General features: G+C 39.7%; 1 long non-coding RNA gene across 1 annotated transcript; it reads left to right on the forward strand.

Moving 5' to 3' along the window:
- Window positions 1-7661: 7661 nt before the first annotated feature.
- Window positions 7662-26975, forward strand: LOC106915857 (uncharacterized). The gene is made up of 3 exons (XR_001417870.2): window positions 7662-7898; window positions 26409-26465; window positions 26645-26975. It is a non-coding gene; the product is annotated as an uncharacterized LOC106915857 (long non-coding RNA).
- Window positions 26976-27554: the final 579 nt, after the last annotated feature.

A 27554-nucleotide genomic window follows, 5' to 3' on the forward strand; every position in this document is an offset into this window, starting at 1 on the left:
GATGTCCCAATCCGGTAGGTGACCGTACGCACCTCAAAGTTGTTTACAATCCGCCATAATAGAAAAGAAGGCGGCGCACCAATCTGATCACGTGATCGGAAATCGGGCCAGTCACGTGATTTCAGACTCGATCGGAATCTGGGGTTACATCCCGATCAGGGCTCGGGTATGTAGTTTTATTCTAAAACCAGATAGTAATTTAAAAAAAAAAAAGTATATACCGTTATGTGGCGGTACAGAGTCAGACTGCACTCTGTACCGCCATATGCGCGGCAATTTGCAGCAGTGACTGCCGTAAAACGGAGCAGAACACGGCATTAGCTGGAAGCGGGAGCATTCTTGGCAACGTTGGCTTTATTTAGCGACTTTTCAGAGCCTCCTAATAGCTTCTTTAAAAACAAATCCGACAAGCGACATCCCTGGAAATGGTAAGTCTGTCCCTTTTGCAGGAGATTCACTTTTTATTTTTATTTTGACCAGTAAATTAAACATTACACGAATCAAAAGAGTTGAAAAACATAAAAATAAACTCATTAGTTAATTCAGCTCAGGTTTCCAGGTGTTTCTAGCGCCAAGCGCATTGAAAAGATTCCCTTTTCTTGCAGTAAATGGAAGGGTTTCATGTTGCTTTACCAAAAACAGCCACTTAGTATCAACAACTGTCTTCAGAAATGACTCGGAGCAGTAATGGGCCGGTACTTCCCCATCAAACATGTCTGCTGTTAATTAGGTGCTGCTTCCAGCATCTTAATGAATTTTATTCACTTTGATGTTTTGGATTAATTACTAAATTGTTTTTGATGTTATCTTGATTAAAAAAACAACAACTAGGAATCCAAAGAATTAATTCTAATATTTGAAATTTTTTATAAGTTATAGCAGCTGGTTTTTCTTCACATCAGATTGATGTGAAAAACCAAATCAAAACGAATGGGGAAAAAAATGCATTAATCCAAAGAGTAAGTGCAAATCTAACAGATTCATAAAGCAGCTGTTTACAGGTAGTGTGATGTTTTTCTCTGTACTGTAGCAGGATATTTTTCTGCTGCTGGTGTCGACTGACCTGACAGTTGACAAACTGAAATAAATTGCTGAGGTCAAACAACATGAGGAAGGATGCTCCGTCTGTTGATCGGCCAGTTCAAGGCAGGGGAAGTGAGTTTTGTAATGGTCCCACTGAGACCAAATACAATAACGGGTGAGTGATGAAGATGTTGAGTTGATGTTTTTTTTTTTTTTTACAGATGTTTGCCTGCGAACATTTAATCAGAACAGATTTTTTGCTTAAGGAATGCAAAATATTTGTGGCAAATTTATTAATAAAACTTCAGATTAAACTGTTAGAATAAGAATAAATAGGTGTCTCTGCATTTAACGAGTCCTCCTTAAAGTTAAATAACATTAAACTCTTTTACACATTAATTTGACAGAATGCAGATAAAATCTGCTTTAATATGATTGATAAAAACTGTTTTCTTGAAGGTTTATGTCTCTCCAGATTCTAGAGGGCCGCATAAAACGTTACGGCGGGCCAAATTTGGCCCCTGAGCCTTGAGTTTGACACATTTTAGAGGCTTCCGAAGACTGGGTGAAGTTTCCCCGTTAAGCAAAACAACCCCAAATATAAAACTAGAGCTGCAATGAAATGGTTTCAATCAAAGCTGTTGATATTCATATGTTCGAATAGCCTAGTCAAAGCCCAAACATTGATAATCAGTGACAAAGGTTGAAAACAGATTGTCCCCGTCTATATGTGACTGAACATGAGTTATTCTGCAAAATTGGTAGATACAAACCCCAAAACACCTGGAAAAAAGCACTTTTAATCAACTTTTAATTTTTTTTTAGAACCTTTTAGATTTAGACTTCCAGACAAAAAAAAAAAAAAACAGAAAACCGCAATATATTTTCCTTCCACTTTTTAATTGTGGAAGGAATTTACTGCTCAGTAAAGAAATGATCTGCTTTTTACTGCTAATTAAAATGTGTTCTCTGGGGGTGCACTGATTTATTGGCACCGGTTTTCTTCATTTTGGGAGATCGGTGATCGGCTGATACTGACGTGAAGCTGATCTCATCTACCTCAGCAAAGGTCTAAAAATCATCCACTGTCCTCTAAGCAGCACACAGCTACCAACACTCACCCGGATTAGCATCACGGTCAGAAAGCTAAATGAATAATCCAATAATAATAATAATCCAAGTCTTCGAGCTGGTCGTGTAAGACGCTGGTTCTGCTCTCGCTCTGACCGCCGCTACGCCCTGCTGGTAGTGATATTTCACAGACAGAGCGCCGCTCAACTTCCAGCAGACAGTGAGCTCTCACAGCGAACAGCTGCTTAAGGCTGCAGCAGGTAACTTAAACAAAAACAATTTTTATATATGTATTAAAATATGTCTATTATGTCTAAATTAGGTGAATTTATTGCCAGATAATTTTTCCATTTTGTCAGAAAACATGGTATCATTTATACCTAAAGAGAAAAATTAATAGCCATTCCAGAGATTGGCCTCATGGATGATCGGAATCAGATCGGAGCATCCCTAATATTTAGCAACATTTCTGACAAAAAATGTAGTACTGGCCAAAATCAGAGTCAGCAGGTCAGGCTTTTTAAATCATTGGCGATCGACCAGAAAACTGCAGTCGGTGTCCTCATAATATTTTCTCCTAATATTTTCTGCTTCTGCGATGGCAATCTGATGATGGTGGCGGTCTCGCTGCAGCTGCAGCAGCCCCCCCCAGCATCCTGTCCCCGGCTGCATGTGTTCAGTCAGCACCCGCAGCTTCCACCTGCAGGCTGACCTCCCTCTGGTTGGTCCTTTCCTGTTCACAACCTTTCCTATCCCTCATACACAAACAAAGAGAGTGCACTCAGTCTGCTCCACGTATCAGTCTGTCTGACAGATATGTATAATAACATAACCGTCTGGCTCTATCCGGAGTCTGGTGCAGATTAGCCCTGAAGCCCGAGGAGCTCTAATCAGAAATGAGCAGTGTGAGTCACAGCGGCCCGGTGTGTGCCATGGAAAGAGGATCAGTCCAGTTCCATTAGCAGTTTAAATTGTTTCGGAGATAGGCGGAGAGCCGGCAAGTGGCTTCAGGTCAGTGGGTGTCCTTCGCCTCATTTCCTGCCCACTGGCTTGGAGGATCCAGGAGGATGATGGACAGATCCTCCTTCCTTTCTTCCTTTCCTCCCGTCCCCAGCTCTTTATATCTCCGCGCTTCCCCTTGTGGGTAAACCCGGCTCGATAAGGGCAAGCTCTCGTTTTCACGTGGCCTCTTTGGCCTCTGCAGAAGAAAGGCTGCTGAAATCACTCTGGCGCTGCTCCACTACCTCGCCACACACCAGGGAGCATCAGCAGAGTCTGTGAAAACTCATGGTTTCCACCGAAGTCCAGTGAGACGGAGGCGGGAGGAAGAGGAGGAGGAGGGATGGGTATGAAAGAAACGCCATGAAGTGTCGAGTGATGAAGAAAGAAAAGAAAATATCGCCTGATAGTGCAGCCATCTGCCTTATGCACACACTGCAAAAACACGAAACCTTAATAGTACTTATGGTCTAGTATATCCTAGTACACTTCAAATAAGACAAAACTAACTTACAAGTAACTTTTTAGCAAGATATAGGGGCTTGTTTTACGTAAATAATTCCTTAATATTAATGAAAAATACTAGTTTTATTGGCAAATTATTAAATTTTATAACAAGACATTGTCCCCATGTTGTAAGCTACTTCCGCATGGCGGCGGAGCCGACGTCATGTCAGTTGCCCCACTTCTTAAATCACACGATTTCTGTTAATTAACCATATTTGTTTTGGAAAGATAAGGTAATTTCCTCTCGTCGCACCAACACCAACCAAGAAATGACTTAAATAGAACTTAATTTCCAACGCTAAGTGGGCTAGAAGATCTCCAAAAGAAACATCATGACCCGATCTAAAGAAATTTAGGAACAGATGAAAAACAAAGTGACTGATTTCCAGTCTGGAAACGTTTCTGAAGCCATTTCACCGGATTCAGGGCTGCAGTGAACCACAGTGAGAGCCCTAAATTCAAAGTGAGGAAAAGTCGGAACGGGGAACCTTTCCAGGACGAGTCGGCCCACAGAAATCAGGCAGACCTCGTTTGTTTGAGTTAAGGTTCATGATTTAAACAGAAGAAAAAGACTGGTGAATGTCATGAACATGTTTTCAAGGTGAGAAAATGGAGCCTAAAAGAAATCAAAAGACTTTCTCACATTTCCAGAAAAAAAATAAACTGATGATTTTTGGAAGGTGTTGAATATGACATAAATCTAACATTTCAGAAAAGAACATTTCAACACTGTCTGGGCGGCTTTGCTGCATTCGGACCTTGATGCTGTAACTGATGGAACAATCAAGAACGTCCTGCAGGGCAATATGATTAGTTTGTGACTTTAGTGTCCAGCAGATTTGACTCATGAAGCAGAACAATGATCCAAAACACATCCTGAAGTTCGCCCTTTGGATGCCAGAAAGAAAAACGTTGGGTTAGGTTTTAATCCAGCCCTTCAATCTCACTAAATGAGACCATCGTTTCCATTTAGTTACCTTTTCAGATCGTGGTTTGGGTAGGCATCGTCCCTTAACATAGGGGAGTCAAACTCATCTTCATTCTGAGCCAATCAAACATCTGAATGTTCTTAAAGGGCCAGTTTGCCACAATGTATTCATAAAATTAAATTGCTAAAATATAAAATGGCTGTTTCGGCATTCAATAACTGTTTCTTAAAATAAAATACTATTCAACTTCTTTTCACATGGATCAGTCCATCCAGGATTTAGATATTTTTTAGTTTTATTTGCAATCAAAATCACAGATTTTGTGGCTGTAATTTATAAATACTTGTAAGGATTTTTTTAATGATATTAGAGCTAAAGTATGATGTTAAATGTGACTTTTTATGAATCGCTGTAATGGTTACAGACTATAACTTGACATGAAGTAAGACTGAGGCAGCAGTCACTTAAAGTTTTTGGCCAATTTTGAGAAGAAAATTCAGTAAAATCAGGAAAAAATGTGGGAATTTGTTGATTCTGTGTGAATTTTGCAGATCTTATTGATGTAATTTGGATTCTTAAGGGCCACTTAAAAAGCTGCGGCGGGCCAGATTTGGCCCCCGGACCTTGAGTTTGACTCATGTGCCTTAACACTTGAAATTATCAGCATTGTGAATTTATTAAATTATTGGATGATTTTAAAAGGTGTGAAGGTGGGCAAATACTTGTTATTTAAAGCAGTGAGTGTATAAAACGGAGCATAAAGCTGGCTCAGCCTTCCCTTCTCACGCTGAAGCCGTATTTTTAGTAAGACAAACTCCCCTTAAATTATTTTGTGATTTCAGTGGATAAAATATGTGATTTTTGTTTCATAAATTATGCATGAAATCAACAATAACGTGTATTTAAGCAGTTTCTCTCCCTGCCATCTGCAATCTGTTTGCCAGCACACTGATTTTTATTTGTTTATGTGCTACATTTTGTTTTTGCACACTGTGCTTACTGTATAAATTAGGAGTCTGGAAGTCAGAGGGGATTCTGGCAAAAACATAATCCACTATGGGAAAAGCTTACTGTTAATGGAACTATAACTAGAAAGCAAATATTATTTTTGTCAATATTACACTTAACACTTAATGAGAATAAAGTCATAATGTTATGACTTTATTTTTTTATAATATGATTTTATTCTGGTAATATTACAACTTTATTCTTGAAATATTGACTTAATTCTTGAATTCTTATGACTTTCTGATTTTTTTAAATTATTGCATTACTTTTTTCCCCACATTGTTTCCATTTTTATCTCTGTTTTGCAAAAAAAAAACAGAATATTGCAATTTTGTTCTAATAATATTGACTTGATTCTCAAATTATTATAACTTTATTCTCATATTTTTACTTGTTCTTAGTATAGCCTTAATATTCCCTCATACAAAATATACAAGAACTATGAATATTTGTCCAAGTTATTCCCATATTTTTTAATATTTTTGCTCTTTCATTGTCAGTATATTATTATTATTTTTTAATTAATTTAGCTTTCAGTGGCTGGTTGCTCACTGGTTGCCAGGTCAAAACGATGTCAGTGGGGGGCGGGGGGGTAACAACAAATCACTGCCCTCAGGCCCTGCAGCTTGTTTATCCGCCCATGAAATCAAATTAGCTTCAACCAGATGAAACATTTGTCTTGATGGCTTGTTTAATTAGCTCTTCCTACTATTTGAATCTGATAATAGTTGGCAGCCAAATGTTTCACATTAAGTCATAATGAACAAATAATCCTGAGGTTAAAATGTAAATATTTAGCTGAGGTTTTCTTTAAAATGTTTGTTTATGTTTAGAATTTGAAGCATTTTTCTGAAAAATTTGGCTTTTGTTTACAGTGCTAATGAAACATATTGACTCCCTTGGATGTTTCACCCTTTAAAGCTACAGTTTTGACTTTGTTGACAAAAAAAATTACAAAATAAATCCTTAAATGTCAACTAAATAGTGTTTCCTTCCAGTCAGTATTTAGTAGATGCACCTTTGGCTTCAGTAACAGCAGGGAGTCTACATGCTGCTGTTTTTCTCTATTCTTCTTGCTAAACTGTTTCAGCTCTGTCAGGTTGTGTGAACAGGTCTGGACTTTGACTAGGCCACTCCAGAACGTTCACCTTCTTGTCTTCAAACCATTTCTGCATTAGCTGGATGCTCCAGGTCGTTATCTTGCTGGATAATAAATGTTCTCTTGCCGACGGAAACAAATTGTCCTCCAAGACGCTGCTGCTGTAGTTCTGACTAAAACCAGGAAGTTGGAGCACATCACCCAGTACCAAAGTCCCTCCACTGGCTCCTGTAGCTCAGAGAATAGATTTTAAAATACTGTAGTTAGTTTATAAATCACTGAAGATCTGCTGTTGTCATAGCAACCTTCCAGACCTCGACTACAGTCACCTTGAAGCGAGTCCATATTTTTGATCACGTTTGATTTGTAAAAGCAATAAAAAGTGTAAAACATCCAAGAGGGCAAATACTTTTTAAACACACTGTATATTTTTTTATTGTGCAAACTAACTTTGTGATTCCAACATTTATTATTGAGTAGGAGTAGTTTGATCAGGTTTGTTGTCTCCCTAGCAACGAAAGTAAAAGCAAATTCTGCATAACCTTTCTCATTACCGTAAACCTTAAAGAGGGGGAAAAGGGACAAACAAGCCAGAAAAGCAAAAATCCTCGCAGTGAAAAGCTGTTATTTGGCTCTGGACAATGTATTGTGTTATTATTTATAATAAGATCTCCAGCTGGGGGGAAAAAAAAAGAAGCCTTTCAAGGCCTCTAGTTAAAACCTGAATACATCCGGCGCTGTATTATGTGCTGTGGTACAGTTAACACGGTTTGATGATCACACCTGAGATCTGTGCTTGAAGTGCTAATTATCCCTCATTGTGTCCGTAAATACCTCATAATCACTCCGCAATCTCCCGCACCAAATTAACGCGGTAATGCTGCTCCATCAGAGCACTTCGGGCTGACATAAGCCGATGCTGAGCTCTTATGTGGGCCGGGGTTATGTCAGGTCAGCATACGTTGTCAGATTGACGCATAAAACAAACTGACGGCCATTTGCACGTGACGTCACTCTCTTCCAAACTCCGCCCACTCCGCCATGACGGAAAGCTAGTCTAAAAACAGACATCTGTAAGCTAATATCGCTTTTATTTAGCTGATTTCACTTTAAGAATGGTCATAGGGTGCTGCGCGGTTGGCTGCTGAAACATACAAGGTTAGAAACCAAACTTGTAATTTTATTTTATGACTTTTAATGAGGAAAGTTACAGCCGTTAATAATACCGGCAGCCCTGATTTGCTGCGAACACTTTCTACAAGGTAAGAAGATTAATGTTCATATATTTTATAAGTGTGATTAGAAATACGCAATCAAATATCGCATTATGGAGAAAGTAACCATGGAGACAATGCTGCGCACCGTCATGTAGCCTAGCATGTATGGAAAATAACTGGTTAGCATCTCGTCTTTTGTACGTTTTTAATGCTGCTCCAGTGTAAAGCAGAAACGCTGTTTATGACATGGTGATATAAATCGTGTTTTGAATTCAGGCAAAGTGGTAATTTGATCAACACGTCACGAGGAAGAAGGTTCGGGTCGGTTTCTAAGCTAGCTGTTTCCAGCTCTTGTAAATACCGCCGTCTGTGAGCCCCAACCAGGTATGCTACGTTCACAGACAAATTAGACTGGAACAAATAGAAGCTATGAATAAACTGGCAAAAACAACTTGGGGAAAACAATTTCAGTCGCTCAGTTCAATAAGCACGTCACACACTATTAACAGCTGTATGACGTCCTGACAGCCAGTCAGACCATCAACAGGCGGAGCCGTGTTTTGTTGAGTGCAGCTGCAACTAGACTCTGCTTTAAATACACTTTGAAACAACAACGATGCGTCTAGTTATCATTAAAAACAATTTATTGACCTATGTTTTTTGGTATCTTGTCGCGTATGCTGAACTGACAGCTCCTCTTAATACGCATGCGTACTCACTGCATGTGCACTATGACGGCGTATTCGCGCTGTTTGTGCGGGCGGCCTCCACCTCTGTGTCTGCGGCTCCGTACAGTCGGGTGAGGCTTCCTGTCTGGTCTGATTGATGGCGGTGCCAGCGGAGGCAGCGCTCCCCTGATTGCAGCTACAGACAGCACCGGGCTTCTCATTAACCCGTGATAATGCACCTGTCACCCTGATACGAAAGCCTCACAGCGCATTTGTTGCAGACGGCTGTTCTCGCCGCTCACCATCCACCTCTGCTTTTTCCTTTTCTCTCTCAATTTGTTCTGAACTCAGGTTCTTTATCAGACACGGGATAAGCTCCGACTCTGCTGACTCTGCTGCCGAGCTGACCACAGCAGATGGAGGTCAGCGGTGTATTCCCCCTCCTCTGCTCGCTGCTGCAGCAGTTACACGGTTTAATAGGATCTTTCTCCGGCTAACCTACTGGGACCAGGGCTGATACTGGATCAACTGTTCCAGCCTTCATGGCTGTGTTTGTGTGTGGAATATAAATGTGGTGGCAACTGTGTGTGCTTTCAGACAACATAAGCCTTTTGAGAGTCTCATTTGTTGGCTGGTAAATTCATAATCTCTCCCTGTGGTCAGTGGCTTAGGTTGTAACCGAAAATCAAAAGCTTTCTTCTGACTAAAACACAGAGAAGAAATGCATCAGCCATTAGACCTAAACCAACTTCCTTGTGATCTGAAGACCTCAAAGAAATGTAAAAATGATTTAGTCAAGGGCTGTCGGTCAGCCGGTCGCATTAAGTGTATGCAGAATCACACTGCAAAAACAAAAAATCAAGTATTTTCATGTAGTTTCTTGTTCAAAGATATTAGTACATGTAAATTAAGACAGAATTAAGTTACAAGAAACTTGTCAACTGCATATAGGAGCTTGTTTTATAATTCCCTAATAGTGAAACACCCATTAAACTGTTAAAATATCAATAAACAGCTGTTTCAGCATTCAGTCAGTGTTTCTTCTAATAAAATATTGAACATCTTTTCACACTGATTATTTGTGCTAATATATGATGTTAAATGTGACTTAATTATCGATCATGGACTATGACTTGACATCAAGTAAGTCTGAGGCAGCAGTCACTTAAGCTCAAAGTTTTTGGCCAATTTTGAGAAAAAATGTCAGTAAAATCAGAAAAAATGTGGGAATCTGTTGATTTTGTGTGAAGTTTACAGATATGTGAAAAACTGGAGGGATTTACTGATGTAATTTGGAGTCTAGAGGGCCACATAAAAAGCTACAGCGGGCCAGATTTGGCCCATGAGCCTCGAGTTTGCCAGATGTGCTGGACTTTATGAACTTGCCTAACGGCAGATCATTTCAGTGTTAGAAATTACTGGGGTTGTGTGGGGAAATGTAATTTTCTAGTGTGTGATCGTTTAGCAGCTTGGTAGCGTATAGATGAGCGCTGTCACCTGGTGCAAACTTGCTAACTGGTTTCTCTGGAGGTTCTTGGGACATTGCCACATCTGTGGCTGAGGCGGGAAGAGCTGCGATGCCTCTATAAACATTTACTCAGTAAATCCCACCTTAAACATCAGCTGACTCAATTAGATCTGGGAGTCTGTGTGAGCGAGAAGCCGGCCGCCTCTCATGCAGCAGAAAAGCTCCAGCGTCTTCACCATATGCCTGTTTCTGTTCCATGCTGCTCGTTCCAGTCGCTTTCCCTGCTCTCTGTTGGGTCTGCGCTTGATTTATTTATCCTATCTGAATACACCCCAAGCTTTCACGGGAATTGGAACAAAGTTGCTGAGGAGTGAAAATTGAGAAAAATTAGCAAGTAGATTGTAAATCACTTTGGATCCGATGATGGGAGTCAGAACTGTTGCAGATTGAGTGTCTATAAATTAAGTTAGGGGTTTAAAAAGCTCCAGTAGCTCCTTTTTGTCACCCTTAGAGATGAAATGGAGGAATCGGCTCCGGTTGCTTTTAAAGCTGTGGAATCCAGATTTCCCAGTATTGGCAGAATTTGATTCTGAATAAAGAATGAACATGTGTGGTCCTGGGAATGCGTCTGGCACGTCTGTTTGCCTCCAACCTCCGAATCTCCCGTTTTATCTTCTGCCACGCAAATTCCTCAGAAGATAGTCAAATATCACGTTCACTGTTGAGCCCAAGATTGAGTCCGTCTCATTACGGAAAAGCACAGGGCAAATTAAAACGTGAAAAAGGCCCTGTATGGAGCCAGACCTTCCTGCTTTATGAGCAAAGCGAATGCTGATGGGTTCCTGTGACACATATGTTCACGGACACCTTTAAGGGTGAACCTCTATGACCTTCCAATCCCAAATTATAGTTCTCATACTGGCACAAAATGCTGAAGTGGACAAAAACAATACATGATTCCCATATTTCAACAATGAAAATGGTTGAATTTAAAACACTTTAATCTGATACTTATTTTAAAGCTGATATTCTATGCTTCCTTTAACAGAGTACGATAGGTCTCTGGTCGACACAAAACATGTTCATTGCATTTTTTTGCACAAAATCATTATTAGATGAGATTTCAGTCGGATCAGTTCAAGTGCAACGTCTCCTCTTTCAGAAACTGTTTCTTTTTTTCAGATAGTGCAAAATATTACGGTTCTGCAAATTTGACTTATAAAACTGTCTTTGCCGACACGTTCGGTCTAGAAACGTAAAGTTTGATAAACGGGTCAGCGTGGTAGTCTAGCTTTTACCATTTCAGATGAATTGGCTAAATCAAACCTAATTTACCATTTCATAGTTGATTTTAAGGTTTTGAAGTGCTTAAATAGGCCGACACTTTAATATCTGGTAAAACTTTTACAGAATCGTGTTCCCAGAAGAAGCTCGAGGTGTTTCTAGATGTTCTTCGTGACATTTTTGTATCACTGCAGCTAATACTTTGAAGGATCTGTGTAGCTCGACTTTTAATTGCAGTTGAGCAGAAATGATCAGGCTATTCCTATCAATAGTCCTTTTTTTCTTCTACTCACTATTTTTTATGTTACCTTTTTTAATTCTTTTCTTTTCTCCAATCCGTTTTATTGTAGAAATTTTTGTCCTATTGGTTATGTTTTCTTTCATGGACTTGTACTGTGCAAATTCACTGAGGTTTTTAAGCATTGTGGTTTTTAATATCCTTTTTTTTTTTTCAAAATGCTGTCATGTGGAAAAACTTTCCAGCTTGAGCCCTCATTTGTCTCAGCTGCTTGCTGAGTGGAAATGATGGAAAACGAGCCTGTCACGATGTGACAAGGGCACCGTGGATATCTTCAACATGGCAGCCTGCTGCGTTTCACATAAAAGGAAAGCCCAGCGGACATAATGGAAACGCAGAGCAACTCAGACGCCTCTCTCAAAGAGTTTAATTCAAACCCTTTTAGATATAAGAGGAAAAAGCAACGGTAGATTTACGCATCAGAGTAATCAGAATGCAAGGAAGGAGGTGGATGGCCTTCAGACGAACATTCGCAGCTGCTGATTAGAGAAGCCATGTTAATGAGATTCATTGACAGTCTAATACGGAGAACAGCATGCCCCCCTGCTGTGGGTGTCTGTGGCGTCCTCCCCCCCACCACACCCCGCTCTTCTCCCGTATTTTGCTCATTTTCTCCGTTTCCATCTTGCCGCTGCTCTCTTCGCCGTGTTTTTCCTGGACTCAGCCAGCAGGGATTCTGTCTGTTTTCAGGCAAATTCTGCAAAAACACAGCAGAGTGGTTTCACCTTCAACTAGAGATAAATACAAGGACTTTTTTTTTTTTAACCAAGTCGCAAATCTTTAATTTCAAAATCCAGTTCTGGTCTTGAGTCCCTAAAGACTGAAATAAATGTTCTATCACTGGATGCTTGTAACTTTTTAGTCAAATCTAATAAGTAAGCATGTTCAAAGGGAACATGGTTTAAAAACAACAAACCACCAGTGATGTAGTGAGAGAATGAACACATGTTAAATTTCTGTCAGAATGTTAAAGAAAGGACTTTCACTTTGAAGAGCAACGTTAGTTATAACAAGATAAACAGATGCCAGAGTAAAAGTAAAAAGTACTGATACCTGAAAAACCTACTTAAAATGATGCATGATTAGTTGTGACAATAGACTTTATTTGAGAAATATTTCCTTTAGATAAGTAATAATGCTGTAGGCTGCTTAGTTTTATACATTTTTATAAAATATTGTGACACGAATATTGCCATGTTATTCACGCTGCAATGCATTCTGGGTAAATGACGACTAATGGTCCAACTGCGCTAACTCCCTCTAGCCACAAAGGGATGAGTAACATCTTTAGGCCTTTTCAAATTGAACTGGAGCACGTTGAAATCAATGGGCATCTGGAAATCATAAGAGGTGATGATGAGAAGGACCAGACAGAGGACAGAGTTGGCCATAAGAGTTGGTGTTTGCTGCTGTTGCCTTTAGCGTCATGAATGAAACGATGAATGACACTTGCCTCTGGTTGGACTGTGTGATCTATGAAGTACTTTCGAAGCTCTGTGTCCAGTCTGGTCTTCATCTGGGGAGGCAGTAGTGCCGCCAGTACTACTGCTGCAGAGCTCCATTAGCATTTAAAGAGCTTCCAGTGCTGTCTGTCTGATGTTTCTCCCAGCATTTTTCACTCCGGTGGCAGCGGGTTTTAGGCACTCTGGATAAAAACTGTCAGCACGGCATTTATTTTTAGCTTGTTAATGTAACAATCACCTGTTAGATCCCTTGTCAAATTTGCTCACAAAAATTACTCCAAGTCTTCTGGAGAGAAATGTTGAGAGCACAAATTAGGTCCTTCAGAAGTTGTGTTCAGATCCGGCTCTCTCCCACTGCGCTCTTCTTTTTTTTTTTTTATGTGGGAAGCATCCAGATTCACCTCACTGCTTTTTTAAAATCTTTTTGTTTTGTTTTGTTTGTTTGTTTTAAATTACAGCCAATAGTGACACAGTGTGGCATTATCTAAAATTACACCTGTCAAATGCAACATGCATAAAAACAACTCGGGTAAAGTTAGCCTACCTGTGTTTACTCTGTAGATTCCAGTACAGAATGGACCAAAACGCGTCAACAACCCAGCAAGTGAAAAAATGGCGACCTCCAGGGGTTAAAAATTATAACAAAATATATACATTTTTGAAGTAATTATGAGTTGTGGTGCATCACAAACAACAATTTTTAGTTAATAGGAAAATTACAACTTATTTATGCCAACATGTTCAACTAATCTTGGATTCCTTTAACTGTAACAAAGTACTTCTACATTTTTACTTTACAACTCTGGATTTTTCACAGTTCTCCAAATTTATTAAAAGATTATTGGACTTGATGAATAGCTTTCTAGGATACTAACATGTGATTGAGTGAGGGTTATTAATGTGAAATAGCAATTGGCTTGGACCAAATAAACGGAAATACCAGTAAAATGAAAGACTTCTGCTTTACACACTTCCACTCTGAGCCCATTCATGTTCCTATGTGCACCATGTGTTGTTCACCAACAAAATCCTGAGGGGATCTCACTTTTGAGGACTCAGTGGAAAACTGCAGAGAGAAACGAAGGAACACAGATGTTTTAGCTCAGCAGGCTGAAGGATGAGTTCATGGGGAGAACATCTGAGGTTTTCTGCTCTGCTCACTCCAAAAGGAAGTTTTAATCCATCCAGTCAGAGAATTCATGTGCAGATATTCATTAAAAAGAGGAGAGAAAAAAACAATTAAGGTACAACTAATGTTCTTTCCTTCAAACTGTTGGAGGTCGTAACTTTTTTTGGCACAGCCAAACTTCATAAAAGAGATGGAAGATTAAAACATCAGCCAGATGCATAAGCAGAAACAAATGTCCTGGAATGGTTTTAGGTTTGCGTAAGATGCTCTGTGTGCGACTAGCAAAAGTCAAAGTGTGTACTGACTCCGCTCAGGTCTGCGTCCTTCCACCACTTTAATTTCTACACTAATTGGTGTCACAGTCCAGCTAAGGACAGGAACATTATGAAGTTTGCTGATGACTCTGTAATTGTCTTTGCTCGATGACCAGGATTGTGGCCAATCATTGACAACCGCTTGACCTCTGATGCTAATACACTGTAAAACATCTGAAGGTGGTTTAATTTGAAAGTCCACCCCCTGCCTTGAAAATGCAATTTAAGTCAACTGTGGCAGATTAGTTCACTTATGTCACTACCAATGGGTGCTTTGCGGTTACCTAGCAACCCCAGCCAAGCCCAGGACGTCACCTAGCAACCCAGTTCTAGTTCCACCGGCAGATTATTTCACTCATAAAACATTTTTCCCATGTTATAAAATAATCTGCCTGTGAAACAAGTACTTTTTCATCAATACTAAGAAATTATTGATTTAAAACAAGCTCATATTTCTTGCTGGAAAGTTACTTGTAAGTTAGTTTTGTTTTATTTCAAGTGTACTAAGATATTTGCACTAGAAACTAGATTAAAAATACTTGGTAAGATTTGGGGTTTTACAGTGAAAAAGGCATAAATGTTAGGTCTCATTAATAATTTGAGATAAGCCAAAACAAACTGTGATGGTATATAATTGTTCTGTGTGCAACATGGATGTTGTGGAGTATTTTTATTACCGTTTTTTTCCTTTATGTTATGTATTTATCTGCAATTTGTTCTTGCTGTCTGCAAAGCAAATTACCCCTTGGCAGACGGTAAAGCTTAAAGTTTATCTGAAGTGTTGGTGGAAGTTTGTAAAGGAAAAAACAGTCGATGTTGTGATTACACTGAGCGAACTGGACCTGCTGCTAGTTCCAAGTGCTTCTAATTAGGATGAACCGTTTCAGTGTCTCAGTAATCACGCTTCATTACCAGACAATCAGCTGTAAACGTGCTTCTGTCACGTCGTTCATTCGCTCTTTCCTTTTTGCCGAGTGGCTGCAGAATCAGCCTGGAGGCAGAGAGAGGAGCAGCAGAGGTCAGGTGGTGGGTCGAACCACTTCTGCTCCCATCACGACTTCATCTGACCTCCATCCGCCGAGGGGAAACTAAACTCAACAAACCACAAGCAAACACAGCTTCTGTCCAGACCGCATCGCCGGAGACTGTGGTCACACTTGGACACTGTTGTAAAATTAGTGATATACAGTCATACATCATCTGTAGAAAATGTAAACAGCTTCTTACAGTCATTCTTTCATTTCACATATTTATCAGTGCAGGAAGTTGGAGGCAGCTTTCGCTCATGCTTGCCAAGCCTTTCCAGAAAAGCGTCCTCATCTGGATGACAGCGCTTTGTGAAAGCATGCATTTATCGCCAGATGTTCACACCACTTTTAATACGATTTTTCAACTGATACCAAGCTTTACATCTTCTCTACTGTGGGGTCAATTTATTTTTAAAATTTTGCTTTAACCGATTGCTCGTCAAAGTTTACTTTTTTAATTTCGCCACATGCACACTGCATTGGTCGACACAAACCAGGAGAGGCTTGTGATTTAAGAGTTAAAAACTGGCATTACATGCAAAACGTATTGAGGTATTGCATGTTTCTTGATCCACCCTCGTGCTTGAGTAACTAATGCGAACATGTGCTCAGCAACTGGATAAACGGTCTGTTTTGCACTTTTAGCTGCACACAGGAGACTGTGAAAGCAAATAAGTTGTCAGATGTCGTAATTATTTTTCCTCTGCCATGTGTTATATTTTAAAGAAGTCAGAAAACATTTTTTATTTTCAGGAAAATGATCATGGACGGTATTCGGTCAACTTCCTGTCAGTCCGCTGTAGCTCATAAACATGATATGTTGGTTTGTAGATATAAATAAATTAAGTTTTCACTGGAATATTGAAGCATTAAGAGTTAATTCAGCTTTTTTTTACTCTCCTCATTGCCCCATTGGAGAACCTTCAGGTTCATTTTTATTCTTCCTTGATTTTTCCTCACCTGACAGCCGAAGGCCTTTTGACACATCTTGGTCATATTTCATCGTTTGTTTGTGATGGCTCAGGCCCAGGTACTTTTTGGTGTCTTGGATGAGGAGGAGGCCTCCGTACGCTGACCACACAGCTGGAAAGGATGAGCTCATCTGTGAGGCAATGAACCGCTTCACCCTTTGAAGTTACAGCCTTTATTTCCAAGGATTCAGCCAATCACTGATCCACCGGACAAAAGATTCATGTGAGACCAGCTAAGGCCTTTATGAGGCGGGAACAGGCAGAGAGGGGGTAACTGGACTGTGGGGTGCGTCTACGTCCAAGCCATAAAAGGTTTTCTGTGTAAAGAGACTCTGGCTGCACCTGGGATCTGACTAAACTAAAACTTTAACCTCTTTCTCTCACCTTCACCTGGCTGTCACTCCACATCATTTTTAACTGTAGATAGTTCTTCCATCAGGAGTTTGGGTGGATTATCATACAGAAAGATTATTGTCTTTCCATTTAAATTACACAACGTGATAGATCTGTAGTGGTCGGTAATCAAATCCCTCAGGTTTGGCCATCTGCAAGCCATTTAGTATGTTCTTGTTTTCACACCATAACAAGCTCTGAAAGCTTTGGGTCACTTTGACCCTCTGTCAGTTGACTGAATTTCAGTCTGGCATATTTCTGTTCCGTCTATTTGTACTTCCATTTTTAGGCCACATTGAAACTGTTGTGTAGTTGGTGGATTTTCATGAATTATTGCTCAAAAAGATAAAATAAATGTTTAAATTTCATCTATATAGGATATTGTTTTCTGGACACTTTGTATTACACCCTATTTCCATTTATTTTTCTTCTGATCCGCGTATGATTAATTTGAATCTCAAGACATTTGCCAGTAATATGTTTCCATATATTATCGAAAACCTTGAATATCAGAAATTAGTCATTTAAACTAATGTCTGTATAGTAGATTATTAAAAATTACTTTGTCAACAATGAGTTGTCTGGTAAAAACATCCCTCTGGCAATTAATGCATGGTTGGGACCTAAAGCAAAAAAAGAAGATATGGGGACATCGTGTGGTTTGGCGACAGAGCGGGCGGCCATCTTGGATTCAATGCCTGACCTCAAAACCTTTACTACATATCTTCCTTTCTCCTCTTTCCACATTTTTACTTACTGCTACCTGTCAAAAAAGGAAATTAATGACAATAAAATCTTTAAAAAAAAGAAGGGCAAAATGGGGTATAGTCAACCATTTTGCCCTGGGGTGACTAGACAGGTTCAAATTAAATTTAAAGTCATTTAGGAACCAAAAACAACTAAATAAAACAGAGAATGTAAGTCTCTCCATATATTGTTTCCACTAGAAACTAAGCAAAAATACTGGATAAGATTTTGTTTTTGCAGTTCAGATTAGATTATTTGTGAATCCAATTAAACGCACAAACATTTAAATGTTCCCAAGTTAAACATTTAAATGTTCCCAAGTTGAACATTTGATTCAACTTCTCCAGGGAGAAATCGACATAATTGCTACTCCACTTAAAATATATAAATGTGTTAAAGCTCTGTAAAAAATGAGTTGAAATAGGCTGACACTTCTCAATGTAAAACTTCTGCATAAATTGCACCGGAAGGACTTATGTTTTGAAGAAATGTTCTTCGAAATGATCCAGATTTCTTCAATAACAGAGTTTGATATCTCTGATCATTTTTATTATGAAGCTAGTGATATGCATGTTTTTAGGAAGTATAGCCTACCACAGTCTGTAAACGCCTCTGGTTAGTAAATAAAATGCAGCTTTTAACAGCGAAAGAAAAGAGACTTTGCGGTTTCGTTTTCAATTTCAAAATATTAAGTTCATCATTTTAAAACGATGTGCTTCCTCTATCCCACTCCAAGATGTGTTTACCAGTTCACTTACTGCAGTGAGTTAAATTGATGTTTTCTACCTCAATCTGTGGATTTGAGCTTTCAGGTCGTCTTTCGGCTGCAGGGATCATGGCGCACACCTGACCTTTCCTGACAGAACGGCCTCTCTTCTGAGATGGCTCTGTGAAACCATTCCACCTCATAAAGCCAAAACCCACATGACGAGTCCAGTAAACCAGAATGTGATCAACTCCACTGGAGGGGGTAAGCGGCAGCGTTGTAGAGGCTGTTCACCTGAGTAATTGAGTTTTATTTCTTAAATTTCACTCCCTCGTTTTTCCAGCCGGCACTTCGCCGCATCCGGTCTTCCGGGGAGCCGAGTCGTTTATAGCCAGCGTGAGAGAATTTGTCGCTAGATTGCCTTTGTCATTTTGATTCATGTGGGGCTCGCTGCTGAGCGTGTTACTGTGCGATACTGACTCTGCTCTCTCTCCTGCCGCTGTTATTAACTCAGATGTGTCCTGAGAAACGAGGAGTCGCACTCTGAGGAAACTTTTTTTTCTTTTCTCGCTTTCTAAATGTTTTTCCTCACCTCCTACGTCGCGCTGCTTATTGAACTTTTGCCGTCTCCGTCTTTCGCACCCTCCGCTCTGAGCTGGAGGTGGGTGGGTGGCGATGGAAAAGGTGGAGTGTAAGTCGGCATGTGGATGAGAAGGAGCAGCCATTACAGCTGGTTCTGCCGCATGAGTCATGACACCGGCTAAGATGCGCCTGGCTGAACTTTCACCTCTTCCTCTGCTGCAGGATTTATCTCGCCATCTCCAGGGAAAGTTAAAAATACACTTGCACAAATTCAGGAGAGAAAGGAAGTTTGATTTATGGACCTCAGTCACATAACAGACCGGCTCAACCTTTATTATGTGTTGCATTTCTGTGCAAAGCATGTTGAAAACATAAGCAGGGACCAAAATTATTTATATTATTTTCATGTTAAATCCTAAAGTTTCATTTGACTCTGATATTGCATATTACGTTCTACAAGGATTCAAACCTAAAAATAAATTACTAAATGTCAAGCATCTCACAGCCAAATCAAATGAATTACAGAAAGAAAGAATACAGCTAAAGTTAACACCTGGACGCAGTTTGAAAATAATCCCTAATCCCAGACATCGACGCTATTGAAAATTTGCGGACAATCTTCAGGGATTCAAGAATTTTTATTGTCATACCATTTCGCAATTGTTTGCTTGTGGTACGAAATTCAACCTCGGGTCCCAGATGAAGAAGTCTTCCCTCAGCCTCCTGCCTGAGAGGATCGGCTGGGTGGAGTCCTTCATGATGTGGAGCTCTCTCCTGCTGCATCGTGCTATGATGAGGTCCACGATGGAGGGAAGGCTGCTTCACGCAGTCCTCCGTGCAGCTTTAACCACCCTCTGCAGAGCCGTCCTCTCAGCAGCAGTGCAGCTTCCGCACCACACAGAGATGCAAGTAATGCAGAGAATGCTCTCCACCACACAGCGATAGAAGCTCCCCAGGACTGAGCTCCCTAGTCCAGCTTTCCGCAGCTTCCTGAGGAAGTGGAGATGCTGGTGGGCCTTCCTGGCACTCCAGTTGAGGTTGCTGGATATATGCACACCAGGTACCTGTTGCTGGAGCTCACCTCCCCATCTGCTCCTCTGATGTACAGCGGCTGAAGAGGATCCTTGTCCCGTCTGGAAACCACCACTATCTCCTTGGTCTTCCTCACGTTGATGCAGAGGTTATTTTCTCTGCACCAGGTGTTCCACCTCCTCTCTGCGGTGGCTTGCCGAGCAGTCAGTGCTAAGGGTGATGGAGGACGAGATGGTGTTGTGGAGCCTGACAGTCTGAGGTCGGTTGGTCAGGAAGTCCAGAATCCAGTTCCCCAGTGTGGGACTCTATAGGAGTCGGATCTGCAGGAAACCATCCAATAGAAATAAATTATTCAATTCAGAGAAGAATGATCAAATACTCTGCGAGAACCATGTTGTAAGCAGAACCTGGAGATTCTCTCTCTTATTTTGTACTGTCATAACATAGTGATCATTTCAACAAATGTATAACAAAATAATTTTTGTAAAAACTACATGCAGCTTTATACTTGAATGACAAGTTGAGCTGTTTAAAATGCCAATAGCTTATGGTTTGCATATTCTTTGGGTCCTGGGTTCTATGTGGAGTTTGGTGCTTTCCAGGACACTCTGACTTCTCCCACTGCCCAAAAACCTGCATGTTGGGTGAAATGACTGATCTAAATCCCCACTAGGCCGTGGGTCTCTAGGTTTTTCTGGAACGGAATGCCGACCCATTCAGGATGTCCTCTGGAAACGGGCAAAAGGAACCCTGCAAGGGTTAAAAGGTTACAGAAAATAAACGGACTGGGTCATGGGTTTTCAGGTTTTCTTCAGTTTCCTGCTGTCGATAAGTGAAATGCAAACTACTAAAATACTTTATAGGTCCATAATTATATAAAATTATTCTTGAACAAACGTCTCCATTGTACTGACTCCCGTTCTTTACTTTGGAAAGGTCTGTTCTCACATATTTCTTTTTCCTCTTTTCAAAAGAAGATTGCTTAAAATTGCAGTTGTGGTTTAGAGCACTTGTTTTGTCATGCAAGTTGGTTATCTCTCTCAATAAATCAACAGCACAGTTGATTTTTTTTCCTGCTTTACTGCCCTCCCAATGCCTCCTCTGCTTCACTGCTAACCCGGCATGTTTGCCGTTCGCTTTGCGGTCTGTAAAAGCAGGAGCAAAAGTGACGAGATGGGACAAGAACCGTCCCCCTCGAGACGTGGCGTGTTTCTGCCTCAGTCAGTCCTGAGTGAAAGCTTCAGCCCTGACTAGTCGTTAGCTTGCAACAACAACAACAACAAAAACTTTCCTGAAAAGAGATCAGCATGATTTAGCGGTGCTTTCACAACAGGTGCCATGATTTTAGCTCAGAGTGCCACATGGCAGAACGCTGCTTCGCCGTCGTCACCGAATGTCGCTCTAAATCACTCCGAGAAGAGTTTTTCTGGCTTGTCCGCGTTGTTAAATATGCAGTCTCTCTGGTAAACCTCAGGAGTCTGCTCTGTGATTGGAGGCAGAAATGACGGGCTTCTTAATGGGGAAAGCAACCGGCGGTGGAAGCGTGTGTTTTTCTAGCTCATCTGGTTTAGATTAGAGCTTGCTTGAGCGCCGCTGTCACACTGGCAAGTGGAGAGCGGATGGAGGCATGAGGAGATGAGGAGGGTGAGGAGAGAGTGGACCAGTAAAAAAGAAAAAAACACTAGTGAACAGCAAGAGGTTTGCTGTGCTACTCCAAATTCTAGAGAGGTCTTGTGTATCAGTGAAAGGCAGAAAAAGCCTCTAAAGCACTTTGTCCTTAAACATTTTAAGGCTGAGGACCTCTTAATACATTTAACAAAGACTCACAACCACCTAACTTGAACTATAACTCACTTCTTGTTTTTTTAGTTTTGTTCAACTTAATGAGAATGGTGGTTTCGCAAATGAACAAATTTATTCAGGGTGTTTTGAGTATGAACAGATTCTAAGCTTTCTAATGATGTCAAACACATGGAAATCAACAAAGAAGTTGTGTTATGTGCATTAGTAACATTTTAGGGGTAGTTGAAATTTAGACAACGAAGAGCCGTTCAAAAGAATCGAATCGCTAGTGAACGACACATCAAAGCTCAGCAGGAATGACTTCCTCCGATCGTATAAGTAATCCTGACGTTGTTTTCTTTCCACCAATATCTTCAGTTTTTCTTTTGAGTGCCTTGGTTTTACGCCACTTACCCATTATTATTTTAAAACACAATCCTTTGGTAAGCTAGCTCTAGCCTCGCACTTTGAGGTGACGTCACGGCAAATTAACGGTCGTTTACGTGTAATGCCTTGCGGACCGCTAGGGGGCGCCCGCGGACCACTGGTCTAGTCTGCAATGAACAAAAGTGAAGAACCTACAGCAGTGGTTTCCAAACTCTTTAACATGTGGGCCAAAAATGTCAAGTTGCAACTAGACCTGGGGTCACAAAATATTTAGTACTTTTATATATATTTGGAAAAATTATATATATGTTTTACTTGCTAAATAAACTAAATGTATAATATTTTAATGAAATAAGCAAAGCAGACAGATATCTGTATTTCTTTGTAGACGTAAAACAAAAAAGGATCTTACATGTTTGTCAGATTAGCAAAAAAAAAAAAAAAAAAAAAAAACTGCAAATCATATCCTAAATTTTTTTTTCTCTTTTTGGATTTTTTTTGTCTCTTTTTAGTTACAAGAACAGTTTATGGCCACTTAAGTTCCCAGGTCTGCATTTTAGTAAAAACCACTGTATGTTTTTGCATCCTATTACTAAAAAATTACATTAAAAGCAAAACTTTGGATGAAAACTTTGGGTTGGATTTCCACTACTACCTTTACAACACTGCTCCCTCAGCCTTAATGTTAAGTTACAGTCCATGATCAATATGGTGGGTAACAAAAGTCACAATTAATGTCTTATATAAGTGCATATTGCAAAGATTCTTGAAAATATTTCAAAATATGCGAATTTGATTGCAAAAAATCCCCAAAATTATCGTTAAAATTCTGGAGGAACTGATTACTGTGAATAGATGGTCAACATTATTTCATTTTAAGAACTTTTCAAAGGCAGAGAAAATGATTTATTAATACTTTAACAGTTTTGCTAATGTGTTTTATCAATATATTCCGGCACAACCGTCCCTTTTGGGTCAAGTCATATATGATCTTGACATGACCCAAATTACCCAAAACGTGCAATCTAGGCGATTGTGCCACGTCCTTGTCTGCAAACAGATCTGCTGCAGTGGGACGTTTCACCCTCTTCACCTTCAAAACATCCTTCTGCCTCAGCATCCGCCCGCCTCTCGTTCCTCTGCTGATGCACGGAGATCGCCCCTAAGACTCTGACAGTCCCTCCAGAAGGAGGAAAGACAAACACAGGCAGAAGAGAGGGAGCGTATCCATATCTCTCTCTGCTGGTGTTGTTTCCATGGTTTACCAGCTTTCTTTTGGCCGTGTTGTGCGGTTCATACGGAGTCACAGAGAAAAAGTCACAGACATGCTGGAGCTAATTATTTCTTTTGCTGACAACCTCACGCTCAGCAGCTTCAATTTGGATCAGCTACAGCCCTCCACCCGTATCTGTTCTGTGTTTTGTTATAACATAAAAAATGTACCTTCAGACATACTGTGAATTTCTCTCTACATGTGTATTTTTTTTTCTTGTTTTTGAGTTAATCCAGGCTTTTAAAGGGGGAGCAGAGGAGGGAACGGGGGGATTTGGAGTGTTTTGAGCCTGTCAGTCTGTTTCAGCTTGTTGAGCAGCCTTCGTGCAGACAGCATTTCTAGGTCAGGCCAAATAGACGACCTGTATTACAATGAGTGGCATGTGTGTTTGTGTATTTCTGGGTGTTTCTGTCCTGGATCTTGCTGTCTCACTGTCCTCAGGCTCAGATGAGACCCTCTGTCATAACGAACGTCTCCTGAACTAGAAATCACCCGTCAGGGTGGGAGACGCGCTTAAAGATGTTACTCTGAACATGAAACATCTGTAATCAATGCAAGAATCTTAAAGCAACTATACAGGTGGACTGCAGTAAGTTAAAATATAGAACCTAAAATGTAATTTATTTTTAAAATTCAGTTAAAAATATAAAACTTCTCTTCTATATGCAACATAGTTTTATTTTAACAATATTTTAGATGTAAAGTTTGTCAAAATGTGTTTGTTTATTCTTTGAATTTATCTTTGTGCCGTTTCTCCAGACATTTATCGGTATATTAAGCTCTGTTATGTGGTTGATGGTTACCATAGTAACCAGTAACCGACAGCCCAGCCCCAAAAAGTATTTGGTAAAACGGTTACTCAAATGCTTAGTAACTGATCAAATTGTCAATCATTTAATATTTAAAACTTAATCAGACAACAAGGTTATGCAGAAATGTTGGTATTTAAAGATCAAAATTGAAATAATTCATATGAAATAATTACAAAATTGCAAAAGGAACATTTTTCCAAATTTATTTGAATATAAAACTCATGAAACTAACAAAAATTGCAGGCGTGTGCTATAATCTGGTGAATTTTTGGTTAAAACATGTTTGTTCTTCATTCAGCAGTTACTCAAGATTAGAGGTACTTCATAATAAAATTAGTCAAGTAAAAGTAAAAAAAGTCTCCTCCTCAAAGTACATTTTTTCCAAAAAGTTGCTCGAGTAAATGTAACTAGTTACTACCCCACTCTGGTTTTATTAATATATGCAGAAAATCACCCCAACTAACAGAAATAAAGGTTTAAAAAGCGTCAGTCTGTGTGTAATTATCCATATAAGCAAATAAAGCCATGTTGCTTTTCAATCTGCTGAGTCCAAGGAGGCGAGACGGAGGACCTGCACCACCAGGTGATCGTTTCCATGTCAACAAGTTTGTCTCCTAAGACTCTTTGCTCACAACCCCGGTACATCCTCCACACTGTTTCCTGTCCAGTTGCTCCTGGTTACAGGCTGATTTTTGGTTGTTTTCTGCATTAGAATCCCGTCTTGGTCCCATTTTAACTGCCGTCATGTTGAGCTGCGATCCGTTTTCATTGTTCTGTAGTTTCTGTTCTGCCATATAGTCCATCATATTCCCTCTGAATCTGCGCTCTGGTTTCTCATTCAGCGTCTCCCGCTCTGTTAATTAGTACCTCACCTTTCTTTTGTTCCACTACATGTTCTCTTCTGGTTCACTCTGTTTTTACTCATTTATGCTTCTAGTGATTAACTTTGTCACTACTTTTTGGATTTGTCATCAGGTTTTTGACTTCATGTTTTTGGATTGGATTCAGTTCAGTGAGTTTTTTTCTTTGATTTATGAAACAGCATCTTTCTGCATCATGTCTGCCTGCTCTAGAGTTATTATCCTGAAAATGATAGATTACAAATTCATATTCAAGGTATCGGCAGTGGAAGAGTGTGTGTCACCAGTGTTACCAGGTTGTTGTGTGTTGCAGATTTCTGAAAATGAGATCTGGATCTCACTGGGTTTTTACTTGGTTAAATAAAAGATGCTTACTGAATGGGTCTAAAGACCACTGGAACTAAATTTTCTGTATTTTTGAAAGCTATTTTCTTTCTTTCTGGGTATAAATTGTCAGATGATCCCCAAACCGTGCAGCGCACAGAGAAGCACGGTGGCTCAGGTATCATGATACGGGGATGCCTCTTCTTCCTCAACTGCAAGCAGTAAATATGTGAATTAACAGCTGTTATACAGCTAACTGTTCAATAGTTCACACAACTTTTCATGCTTTTTTCAGTATTTATAGTAAATGCTTAAAACATAAAATGCAGATACATCCTCAAACTCATTTTTGTTTTGGGTCGAATCAAGATCATGAATGCTCTTAAAGGGCTGGTTATGCATATTGATAAAAACAGTTCACCAAACTGTTAAAATATCTATGAAATCCTAAAATTAAATAATATTACTGAACATATTTTCCGTCTCTCCAGGATTTCGTGATGCCTTTTGTGATTTTTTTCAATAAAAATCAAAGTGTTTGTGGTACTAATTTGGAAATATTTGCACTTATTTATGAAAGTAAATGCGACTTTTTATTACTCGCTTTGTAGCTCATGGACTATAATTTGACATCAATTAAAGCTGAGGCAGATGTTTAGTACAAGTAAGAATGTTTTTGACAATTTTTGAGAAGAATTTGCAATAAACGCAAAAAAAGTGTAGGGATTTGTTGATTTTGCATGAATTTCCACGATAATTCTGAAGAAATTTGAGGGACTGATTTATATAATTTGGCAGTAAGCCGATAAAAACTATATCAACTTGATAACATAATAGGCTCACCTAATGTCTGGTATCTAGAAGTCCACATAAAAAGCTACAGCGGGCCGGATTTGGCCCACAAGCGTTGAGTTTGACACATGTTCCAGAGTGATTTTGATCAGTTTTCCTTCATGTTTTGGTTTGAAATGGACTCCGATCGACATTATATGTTTTGTTCATACGGTGAGTAAATGTTACTGTTATTTTTGCAGGAGGAACCCGAAGGAGGCTGGAAGAAAAAGTCGTGTTACCTTGAAAGCAGTCAGACAGTAAGCTTGGGGAAATCTCTCCTGCTGGGTGGCCCGCTAATCTCTCTCGGAGCTAACACTGCGTTTCTGTTTTCTGAGGCACACCTCAGCTTTATCGGTGTTTTCCTGTCTTTTGTTTGTGTATCATCCTCCATCTCCAGCTGAAACATACCTTTGTTCTCCATCCATCTTTTATATAGCAGAACGGCTGGATCTCCCAGAGGAGACGTCAAAGCAAGCAGACATCATGTCCGCGGACGGAAAACTTCAATGTTTTGACAGAATAAAGCCCAGAGCAGCAGCACCAGCAGCGTGTTTGTGCGGACAGCAGTGAAGTAAAGCTGCAATTATTTGTTTGTTTATGTGCCGTCTGTTCAGTCCCAAGTATTTATTTTAAAATTCTCTTGTCTGAGCGCTCCAGCACAATAAAACTCCTTAAGACAGTGGTATGCAGACTATTTACCATGGGGGTGAAAATTGTCAAGTTGAGAACACTTCATTTTGTTTTAATTAAAGGTGAGTTTCTTAAGACATTTGTTGTTTTCATGTCTACCATACTAAATAGATACTAATTTAATAAAACAGAGAATTTGGAGTCTTTAAATCATTGTTGATCCAAAATATAAATTAGGTCTTGCACAGTTGCAGTATTAAATGACATGTAAATATTTTCAAAAGCATTTTGGAGGTCTGGGGATTTTATTGTCTTATTTTTTTCTTTTTAAACTTTGTTGTATTTACATTTTTGCAACAAAGGTTGTTCAGTTCAAATTAAAAAAATCATTATTAATCATAAATGGAAATTAAATAAATTAAATTGCGCAGCATTTGTTGGTTTTAAAAAAGTGTAATCTATGAAAACATTGCTAATACAGTTAAATACTGTCTTGTATCTGAATAATAAGTATTTAAGAAGATTTTGTCTGTGAAAATCTCAAATTAATTGCAAATATGCTCCATTCTTGAATTACGGACTAAGGGACCACAAATGGACAATCCTGCCTTAAGACAATATTTTGGAGTTGGACAACACTGGCATGGGGAATGGAAATGCCTCACCAAGCACACTTGCTCTTTGTTGACCTTTTGCACGTGACGTCACGCTCTCCA

This window comes from Poecilia mexicana, unplaced genomic scaffold, assembly GCF_051168715.1.
Source record: "Poecilia mexicana isolate PSO_F unplaced genomic scaffold, ASM5116871v1 scaffold_6, whole genome shotgun sequence".
NCBI lineage: Eukaryota > Metazoa > Chordata > Actinopteri > Cyprinodontiformes > Poeciliidae > Poecilia > Poecilia mexicana.